Source organism: Sylvia atricapilla, chromosome 19 (genome assembly GCF_009819655.1).
Source record: "Sylvia atricapilla isolate bSylAtr1 chromosome 19, bSylAtr1.pri, whole genome shotgun sequence".
NCBI lineage: Eukaryota > Metazoa > Chordata > Aves > Passeriformes > Sylviidae > Sylvia > Sylvia atricapilla.
In genome coordinates, this window is record NC_089158.1 from 11,016,777 (window position 1) to 11,025,976 (window position 9,200).

Here is a 9,200-nt window from a genome sequence, read left to right on the forward strand (position 1 = left end):
GCATCCTTGGGAAATCAAAGATACAGCTCTGTTCAGATGGCTTAAAAAATAATTTTCAAAACTATCCTCATTGAAAAATCTAAAGGTACTTTATTACCAGTAAGAATGAAGTTAAACTTTGTTTTTACTTAATTCTAAGCAGATTAATAACATATATTAATAATATATATGAATTCCATGGAACATCTTGCCCAGACAACTCCCTGATGAGGAAAAGGAGATGCCACACTCCATTCCCTGTCCTTTCACGTGCTTTTCGTTCCCTGCAATTTACGCTGCAGTTTTAGCCAAAGCAGCAATGACTCTGTTTGAACCTATATCTTAAATTCGGCTGACATTTTTGGGCTAAGCTGCTCAAACACGACTAGAAACACGAGCCTTTACCTTGCTGTGCTTCGAGGCCGCGGTGCCCGAGCTGGGAGCGGAGCTGGGAGCGTGGAAGGAGCCCGTGGAGGATTTGGGTGTGCTCAGCCTCTCCTCAGACAGGTGCACAAACACTTCCCCCTTTTAGGTGCTACCTGCTCTTTACTGGACGTTTATTACAAGTCGATGCAATTTCACAAAGCACCTGCATGCAATAAAACCCTATTACATGTGTGAGGCCTTAAGGAAATTAACAGTTCCTCCCTAGGGATGCATATTTTGTTAAGATGTTTATTACAGATGAAGTGGTCCTGGGGTAAAACATTAACAAGTTGTAGAGTGATAAAAGGAATTTTATCATTTCTCAGTGACACAAATAGGAAGAAACCTTTAACTAAATCTATAAAATTCCTGTTTCCTAATGAATTTGCTTTAACTATTTATTAACTGGATGAACTTACACAGGCTGCAATTTGGATTTTTTCTTCCTTGTCCCCTCCCAAAACCCAAGCAGAAGGCATTGTCCATGAGTTGATGTCAGCTCTGTTGCTCTAAAAAGAAACTTTAGATCAATAACACTTTTTTAAAAAATCATTTATTTTTCTCTGTGGGTTTAAGGCAGGGCCCTAAAACTCAGATAGTTCTTGTAATACTTGATTTTAGAATTAAATGCAACATTAAAATTCTGTGTTATAATAGTGCTAACTCATATTACTGAAATTATGTGTTGTATTTTTGGGTTCAATCTCAGGAATTTATTTTTGGTTGCCATTCCTTTTTTTAGCACCATATTAATGAAGTTTGCTCTTTACCATTATTAGAGATGAAAGCAGGAGCACTGCTTTGGACTGAGAATGCTCCATCTAATTGAATTATATGAATGTAGTTAAATGTCTACTTCAGAAAGGCCATATTCACTTTCAAGATTAGTTACTCCAAGAGTTAATGGCCTATTTAAGCAACATAGTCCAAGAGCCAAACACAGGTGGGCTGTGTTAATAACTTTATTTAAACCGTTTTTTCCCCTTTTGAGAGGCACAAGCCATCCATTAATGCATTCATTAGAGTTTATGGCATAGTTCTGCTTTTCTCCTAATGACACTATCCAGACTCAAACTTGCTTGGCTAATTTAGCCCAGCTGCCCTTTGCCTCTCAGCAACAGGTCCCTTGTTCTTCGGTCCTACAGGCTGAAGTGTCACCATGATTAGTTTTTGGTCGTTGCTGCCCTTTGCGATATTGTTTTGTGTTTTCTCTGCATCAGAATTTACTTTTTCCTCAGAGTTTTTGCCGAGGGTTTGTTGCAGCAGCTGTAGAAGGGGCACAGCAGTGCAGAGGCATTGCTGCAGCCCTCGCATTCCAATGTGATTGAACATTGTGGTTTATGACTTGACTCTGACCAAACAAGCTCACAGGTTTTAATATCCCGCTCTGCCAAAGGTATTTGTGGAAGTTCCTCACAACTGCAGCATCTGAGCTTGCCTGGATTTTTCAGTTTTAAGTCTGATCCAAATGTGCCTCTCAGTGATGTCATTACAGCTGTGAAATGTGTGACTGTGTACAGAAGTGCCTGTTTCCTCCAGTAGCTGCAGTGGAGCTGACCTGTGTGTGTTTAGTAATGAATTCCCCAGGTACTAATGAACCTCACAACAAATCAGAATGACCGATGCATCACTGGGAGAGGAAAAACCAGGGTGGGTCACACTCTGCACCGGCAGCTCCTGACACTTGCAGTGTTTATTTTGGATTATTTAATCAGTTTGGGTATGCATGTCTGATGTTTCTGGGAGTCCTGCATTAGCTGTTGGCTTCCAATCTGAAATCTCGCCTCTGGTAAACTCGTGCAAACAGTGGGGTGGCCTTGGCTATCATGAGATACTGGACCAGCCAGTCCTGGCCAGATCCCAGGATCACAGTGCCTCTGAACTCCAGCGAGCAGGGATCAGTGTTCCTGGGTGCTCCCAACAGAGGGCCTTGTAGGGAACAACGGCTCAGAACACTCCTGTGCCTGCACCTAGAGATAAGTAGCCCAACTGCAGTGGGGTGGCAGCGATGCTGCAGGTGTAACACTGTCACCTCTGCACGAGCCGTGGGAATCCTCACTGCGGACTCTGCACTTGCCGACTGCCACACCGAGCTGTTCCCTGACCTTCACAGCGGCACGCGTGCCCCTGATCGTCATCATCGTCATCATCATCGTCATCACCACGTCTCCGCTGCCCATTGATGGCTCTCTGCATTACCTGTCGCGAGTAATGCTGTGGGGCGTGTTCTGCCTGCTCAGGGCTGCGGTGCGCCGGCCCTTCCCCGCGGGGAGCGGGCTGCCGTGTCCGTGTCGTGTCGTGTCGTGCCGTGTCGCTGTCCCCGTGCCGTGTCCCTGGCCCCGCCGTGCCGTGCAGTGTCGCTGTCCCCGTGCAGTGTCCCTGGCCCCGCCGTGCCGTGCTGTGTCCCTGTCCCCGTGCAGTGTCGTTTTCCCCGTGCAGTGTCGCTGTCCCCGCCATGTCCCTGTCCCCGTGCAGTGTCGTTTTCCCCGTGCCGTGTCGCTGTCCCCGCCATGTCCCTGTCGCTGTCGCCGCCGCCCGCGCATGTCCCGGTGTGACCGCTAGGGGGCGGCCGGGGGCGCTGCTCCGCCCGGGCCGAGTCACCGGCCGCGTAACGGCGCCGTCCGTGCGGGGACACCTGTGTGTGACACCTGTGTGTGACACCTGTGTGTGACACCCGTGTGCGACACCCGTGTGTGACACCCGTGTGTGACACCCGTGTGCGACACCCGTGTGTGACACCCGTGTGTGACACCCGTGTGTGACACCCGTGTGCGACACCCGTGTGCGACACCCGTGTGTGACACCCGTGTGTGACACCCGTGTGTGACACCGGGACAGACACCCGTGTGCGACACCCGTGTGCGACACCCGTGTGCGACACCCGTGTGTGACACCGGGACAGACACCTGTGTGTGACACCTGTGTGTGACACCGGGACAGTCACCTGTGTGCGACACCTGTGTGCGACACCCGTGTGTGACAACTTTGTGTGACACCCGTGTGTGACACCGGGACAGACACCCGTGTGCGACACCCGTGTGCGACACCCGTGTGCGACACCCGTGTGTGACACCGGGACAGTCACCTGTGTGCGACACCTGTGTGCGACACCTGTGTGCGACACCGGGACAGTCACCTGTGTGCGACACCTGTGTGCGACACCTGTGTGCGACACCTGTGTGCGACACCGGGACAGACACCTGTGTGCGACACCCGTGTGTGACCCCGGGACAGACACCTGTGTGCGACACCTGTGTGTGACACCCGTGGGTGACACCGGGACAGTCACCTGCCCGGTGAGGGGCCCATCCCTGCTGGGTCTCAGGAGGCTTTCCCAGCCTAAAGAGTTGTGTGGTGTCTGGGCAGTGCTGGAATGAAGCCGCAGGGTGGGGGGAGCCCCCAGTGGGAGCTGAGGTAAAAGGCCTCCCGAGGAATGCATTTGGGGATTGGTTGGAGACTGAAAGCTCCCTCCTCTGCAGCAGGGCGTGCTGCCAGCCTCCTGCCCCATGCTGCTGTCACATAGAGCAGCTGCTCACTGCTGCTCCCGCCAGCTCCGGAAAGAAAGAATGGGAAAGGAAGCTCTTGCAGCTACAGGAACACCTCTGCGTTTCTGAGGGCTGCTGGGCAAATGTAGTTAAAGAGTGTTCCTTCATCCAAAAAGCGTTTGGGTGCAGTTGCAGCTCTCCTTGACTCTGGAAGGACAACTGCGACCAGAGACAATTTTTCATTATGGACAAGAGAATTATGAGGTACAAACGAGTGTGCACAAGAAAGTTCATAAATTACTGGGGATTAGCATCAGTGATGGGAAGATCTGCTGTGTGCAGCCTTTGCCTGGCAGAACAGGCAGGATCCTGCACAGTGTTTGTCACAGATCAGAAACAACAGCCCTTTGACAGATGCCACGTAGATCTTCATCTCCAAATTCACCCATCTGAGAAACATCTGTGTGCTTAGGCTGGCAAATCTCAAGGAATGCTCTGCCAAGCAGCCTCCTTCCGCTTTCATAGCTCTGTAATCCTCATTCCTCCTCTGAAAGGAACAGGAGTGTGTGCGGCTCTTCAGGAAAACTGTGTGGGTCCAGGAGAAGTCTGCGAGGAAAAGATTCATGGCGTGATCAAAAAGCACCCAGGCCTTTTACAGGCAAGGCTCAATAGGTGCTTCAAGCAGTTATAAATAACAGCGAGGAGTGAGGGAGCAGATTAAAGAGCCGAGCCCTGAGGTCTGTGGGGAGTTGGAGCAGGGACAGGCAGCACAGGCAGGGATGGCCCTGGCCCCTGGGCACAAACGTCCCCAGAACCGGGGACAACGTGGGCTCAGTGCCCATAGCTGCTGCCAGCCCAGAGAACAGGGCTTTGGGGCTTGGCTCGGGCATCTCCTGTTCCAGCAGCGTGGCTTTTCCCTGGAAATTCATGGCAAAACGAGCACCGTCCCTCAGAGTGCCCCAAGGCTGCCCAGGCTCTGTGCACATGCCCTGGGGCTGCAGCGGTGGTGCCCGTGGGGAGGAGAAGCACAAGGAACACGGGCACAGGTTCTGGAGCAGCTCTGTCACAGTTTCCTCCCCTGTCACAGCCTGGGGGTGAATCTCCCCAACCCCAGCTCCCTGCTGTGCCTCCACCCCTTCGGAGGCTCCTGGTTATAAAACAAGGCCCATTTCCTCAGGGGTTTTGAATTTGAAATAATTCTGGGAAGTCTATGGATTTTGCATACAGTCTGCAGCAGTCCTAGGGATTTTTTTGTAGTTTTGTTTTTTGTTTTATTTTGAGAGAGACCTTTGGAGAAGTATTACTTGCCTAGGGGCTGCCCCAATTTTTTCCATTTGCACAGGCAAAAGAATATTGATGGGGAGGGGCACAGGCACACACAGCACCCTCAGGGCTAAAGATGTTTCATAGGAAATTGTTGCTTTCAGACAGATGAAAGCAGATCCCTTTAATTTTTTGTTAGTGCACGCAAGGAACAAAGTGCTGTTCAGGTGTGCTGGATGTTATCCCTTGGGTCAGGCTTGCTCTCCGTGGAGCTGGCTCAGAGCTAGTCTGGAAATGAAATGTTAAAGAACAGCAGAAATGTTCTGTTCGTAAAGGAGCATCCCCTGCAGATGGGTCCCAGCAGGCTGAGGTCCCAGCAGGGCTGTCAGCTGCCCCGGGGGGGACACGGGGACAGCCCGTGGCAGGGGCTGGCCCCTCTGAGGGACAGTGAGTGCCTGGCACTGCCTCACTTGGAGCTGCTGAGCTCCCAGCCCTCAGTCTGCCTCCAGAGCCCCAGCTCCAGGGAACACTCACCTGCTCCCTCCTGCAGCCCTGCTGCCTGTCTCTCCTCTCCTGCCAGCCAGGAAGGCAGCACGTTTGCTTAACTTTTGAGGGTGTGATTTATAAACAACCCTTAATGCACCCTTTCACCTCTCTTTTTCATTGTTTAAATTTCAATTTTTTTGGATGCAAACTCCTTAAATCAGTTCAATATGCTCTGAAGGGCTTTGCTAGAATTTGGGCTGAATTGTTTCCAAATGGACACACAGCTCCAAAAAAAAATCATGTCAGTGATTTTAATTGACTCTCCACTCTGTGTGTGCCCTGAAATAATTGAAGTGTTTCCAATAGTCATCGATGCCTTGATTTGGCAGTTGTTTGGGTACAGGCATAAAAAGGCAGAATGTAGAAGTATTATACCTTGGGCTTCACAAGGGATTCCCTCAGGATTTAATTGGGATTCCTGTAAAGCTGTGCAGAATGTGGCCAATGAAACTGGAAGCCAGGTGAGCTCTTGGTGAACCTGTGTGAGGTTTGGTGTGACCCCAGTGGTTGGAAGGGTTTGGATGAGAACCAGGCAAAATTCTCTGACTTCACCTGAGCCTTCTTTGGAATTTTGGAGTTTTCTTTACTTGAAACACAAAACCAAATCTGAGGGCCCTCTGTTTCTCTGTCTGGAGCTTTCTTGAACGAGGTAGATTGTGAAGCAGATTTGAGGATTAGGCTGTTTCTCGCTGGAGGATCTGTGATGGTCTCTGCCGGCTCCAGCTGCCCCGAGTTGGCTTCTGCTCCCATCACACCAGGCAGGTGACATTTCTTTGCTGTCCTGTGTCAGCTCAGCACAGGCCTGAGCTCTGGTTGCAAACAAGAAAAAGTCATCAAGAGAACAGGAAATTCATCCCTAAACACCATAACACTGCAAGATTTGCTCTCATCAAATTTTACTGAAGTGAATTCCTCTTAATCCATTTAACATAACACTTAATAGGCATGATTTTTGACTCCTGGAATAAGACAGACAAGGTGGTGTCTTGTACAGGAGCTGCTTTCTTGGGTAACAAAGCTCTCAGCTGAGCAGGAGCCTGTTCCCCTTGTCTGGCTGCTGACCTTCCTTCTCATTTTTCAGAGGCACTGCCCCTGCACCCTGTGCAGAAAAACCCTTTCCAATGGCAGGGGGCTCTGGGGAGAAAGAGAAGAGAAACTTATTAAATGGAAGGAGGACTCTTTCTTGTGTCTTTCCTCTTTCCATGAGGAAAACTGTGTGATGAAAAAATTATTTTCTGTTGATTGCTTTTTACAGTCAGGAAAACAGCAGCTACTACTTTGTGTCTTTCCTGTTATAGAAGGCTACTTTACTAGAGTGGAAAGGAAGAACTCTTTTTATCGTGCTTGTGTTCAGGCAGAGAAATATCTGATATTCTTATTTTCCTCAGAGAAGGAAGCTGTGGTTTAGTAGTACAAACACTGTAAGCATGCTAAAGAAATGCCAGAAACGTTCAGAACACATGTATGATCCCATGTTAGTTTAGTCTCAGCTGAAGAATGTCAGGATGCTGCTCAGGGCACTGGCTGTGCCCACGTGGAGCCTCCCCTAGTTTTACTCCTGTGCACTCAGCTCCAAGGAAACTTGGAGGTCTTGGAAGCACACTCCATGGGCAGGGAATTGATGGGCTGCTGGGGCTACTCACCCCTCAGTTGTTCTCACAGGGTCTGGGGTGGTGCTGCCAGCCTGGGGCACGAGGAGGTCACCACCCTCAGGGGGTTACAGCACTGGGGGAGATCTGGAATTGTCTCTGTGCCTCCAATTTAAAAACCTCTGACACAAAATGCAGATTCCAGGCCAAACTCTGCCAGTCTCAACTATTTAATATCACAGCTTTTTCAATAGGTTTCTATTGCCAATAAAATAAAGTTTGGTTTCTAAAGTGTGTTTCACTACCCAAATCATGCAAGCCTCAGTGGCAATTATCTCCCACTCATCCTGTCACAGCACTTCTCACAACCTGACTGTATGTTCAGATCTCAAACAGATCCCCCAGTGCCCCCAGGACTCAAATGACCAGGCAATAGAGGGATCTGGCCCACCATAATTGACTGAAATGTTTCTCTCCTGTATGCAAAAGGTGTATTTTACACACTGTTTTGATAATGTGTAAAATAACCTTCCAACTTACATTGAAGCTTATGCTGCATCATGGCCTGTGTCCTGCACTCCAGGGAACAAAGGTGTCCCATGGATTGCTCCATCATTCCTGGCTGGAAAGGAAAGCACAGTAGATGTGCTGTACCAGAGCAAAACACACTCATGCAGATTTTGCAGACCAAAGTCCAGAGCATCACCTGCTCCCGCAGCACTCCATTCTTGGGATTTCATTGTGCCCTGGTGCAGTTGTTCAATCTTTCCGTGTCTGGGAGCCAAACCATCAGGAGAGCATCTGGGAAGGGCAGCTCATCCCCTGGCATGCAAACTATGCACTTGGGGAAGGATGCTGAGGAAGAAGAAAAAAGCGTGGAATTTCCACTGGCTGCAAGTCATGTTGCCCAAAGCAGTCTCAGAGGACGAGTGCTCTAATGAAGCACAGAGCAGGCCACTTTTCTGGGGCTCCCACACTCGCCCCATCCTCTCGCCCAAATATTGGCTGCCCAGCATCATCTGGGGCAGCAGCAGCAGGGAGTCCAAGGCAGAGACCCTTGGGGGATTTGCTCCTTCTATTTCCTCTTGTTTCCTTCTCTGTCACCTTGTGCATTTTCCTTCCCTGGTCTCGTGTTTGGATCCCAGCAGGTCTCAGGTGGCCAAAGGGCCCCATCCAGTTGTGCTGCAGCAGCATTAATCAAACCAGTTACTGATGCTCCCTTCCCTGTGGTATGGGAAAGCAAACTTTAGGCAAATAGAGACAGACTTCTTTTCAAGGCTGAGGAGGGAGTCCCCTGTGAGGCCAGGGAACGTCCCCCAGCTGTGTGTGTGGCAGGAGGCTGCTCCTTCCCCCGCCATGGGGCTGCTGTTGCCCTGTGCTGTCCTGGGCAGGGTGGGAAGGAGAAGAGGCAAAGCCTTTGCTGCTCTGGCTGCCAGTCGTGCCCTGGGTGTTTTGCCTGTTCCCTGTCACTGCCCCCTGCACTGAGTAGCTTTTTCCTGCAGCTCCATTGCCTTCCTACTTTCTCCTGTGCCCTGAGCTTCAGGAACAGAGGAAGAATCTGATCTTGGCCAGGAATTAATAGATAGCAAAACTTCTCTGCTCTAGCTGCTGACATGTTTCCAACCTGGAATAATTAAGAAGTATCAAGCATCTTGGAAAGCAGTTGACTCCCATTAGGTTTCCTGCCTGATCTCCAAGTCAAAGGAATCAGATAAGATGTGGTGATGTTGGGGAATGTTTATACAAACCAGACTCACCCTTCTCACATGCTGCATACATGAATCCATTACAGCACTCATCTTTCAGCAGACATCTCAATAAATAGCCTCTAATGTAGAAAACAATTAAATCCTCCTCATCTCCCTGTTAAATCCTTGTGTTTTTTCTCCATTGCGCTGTTCCTTCCCTTCTG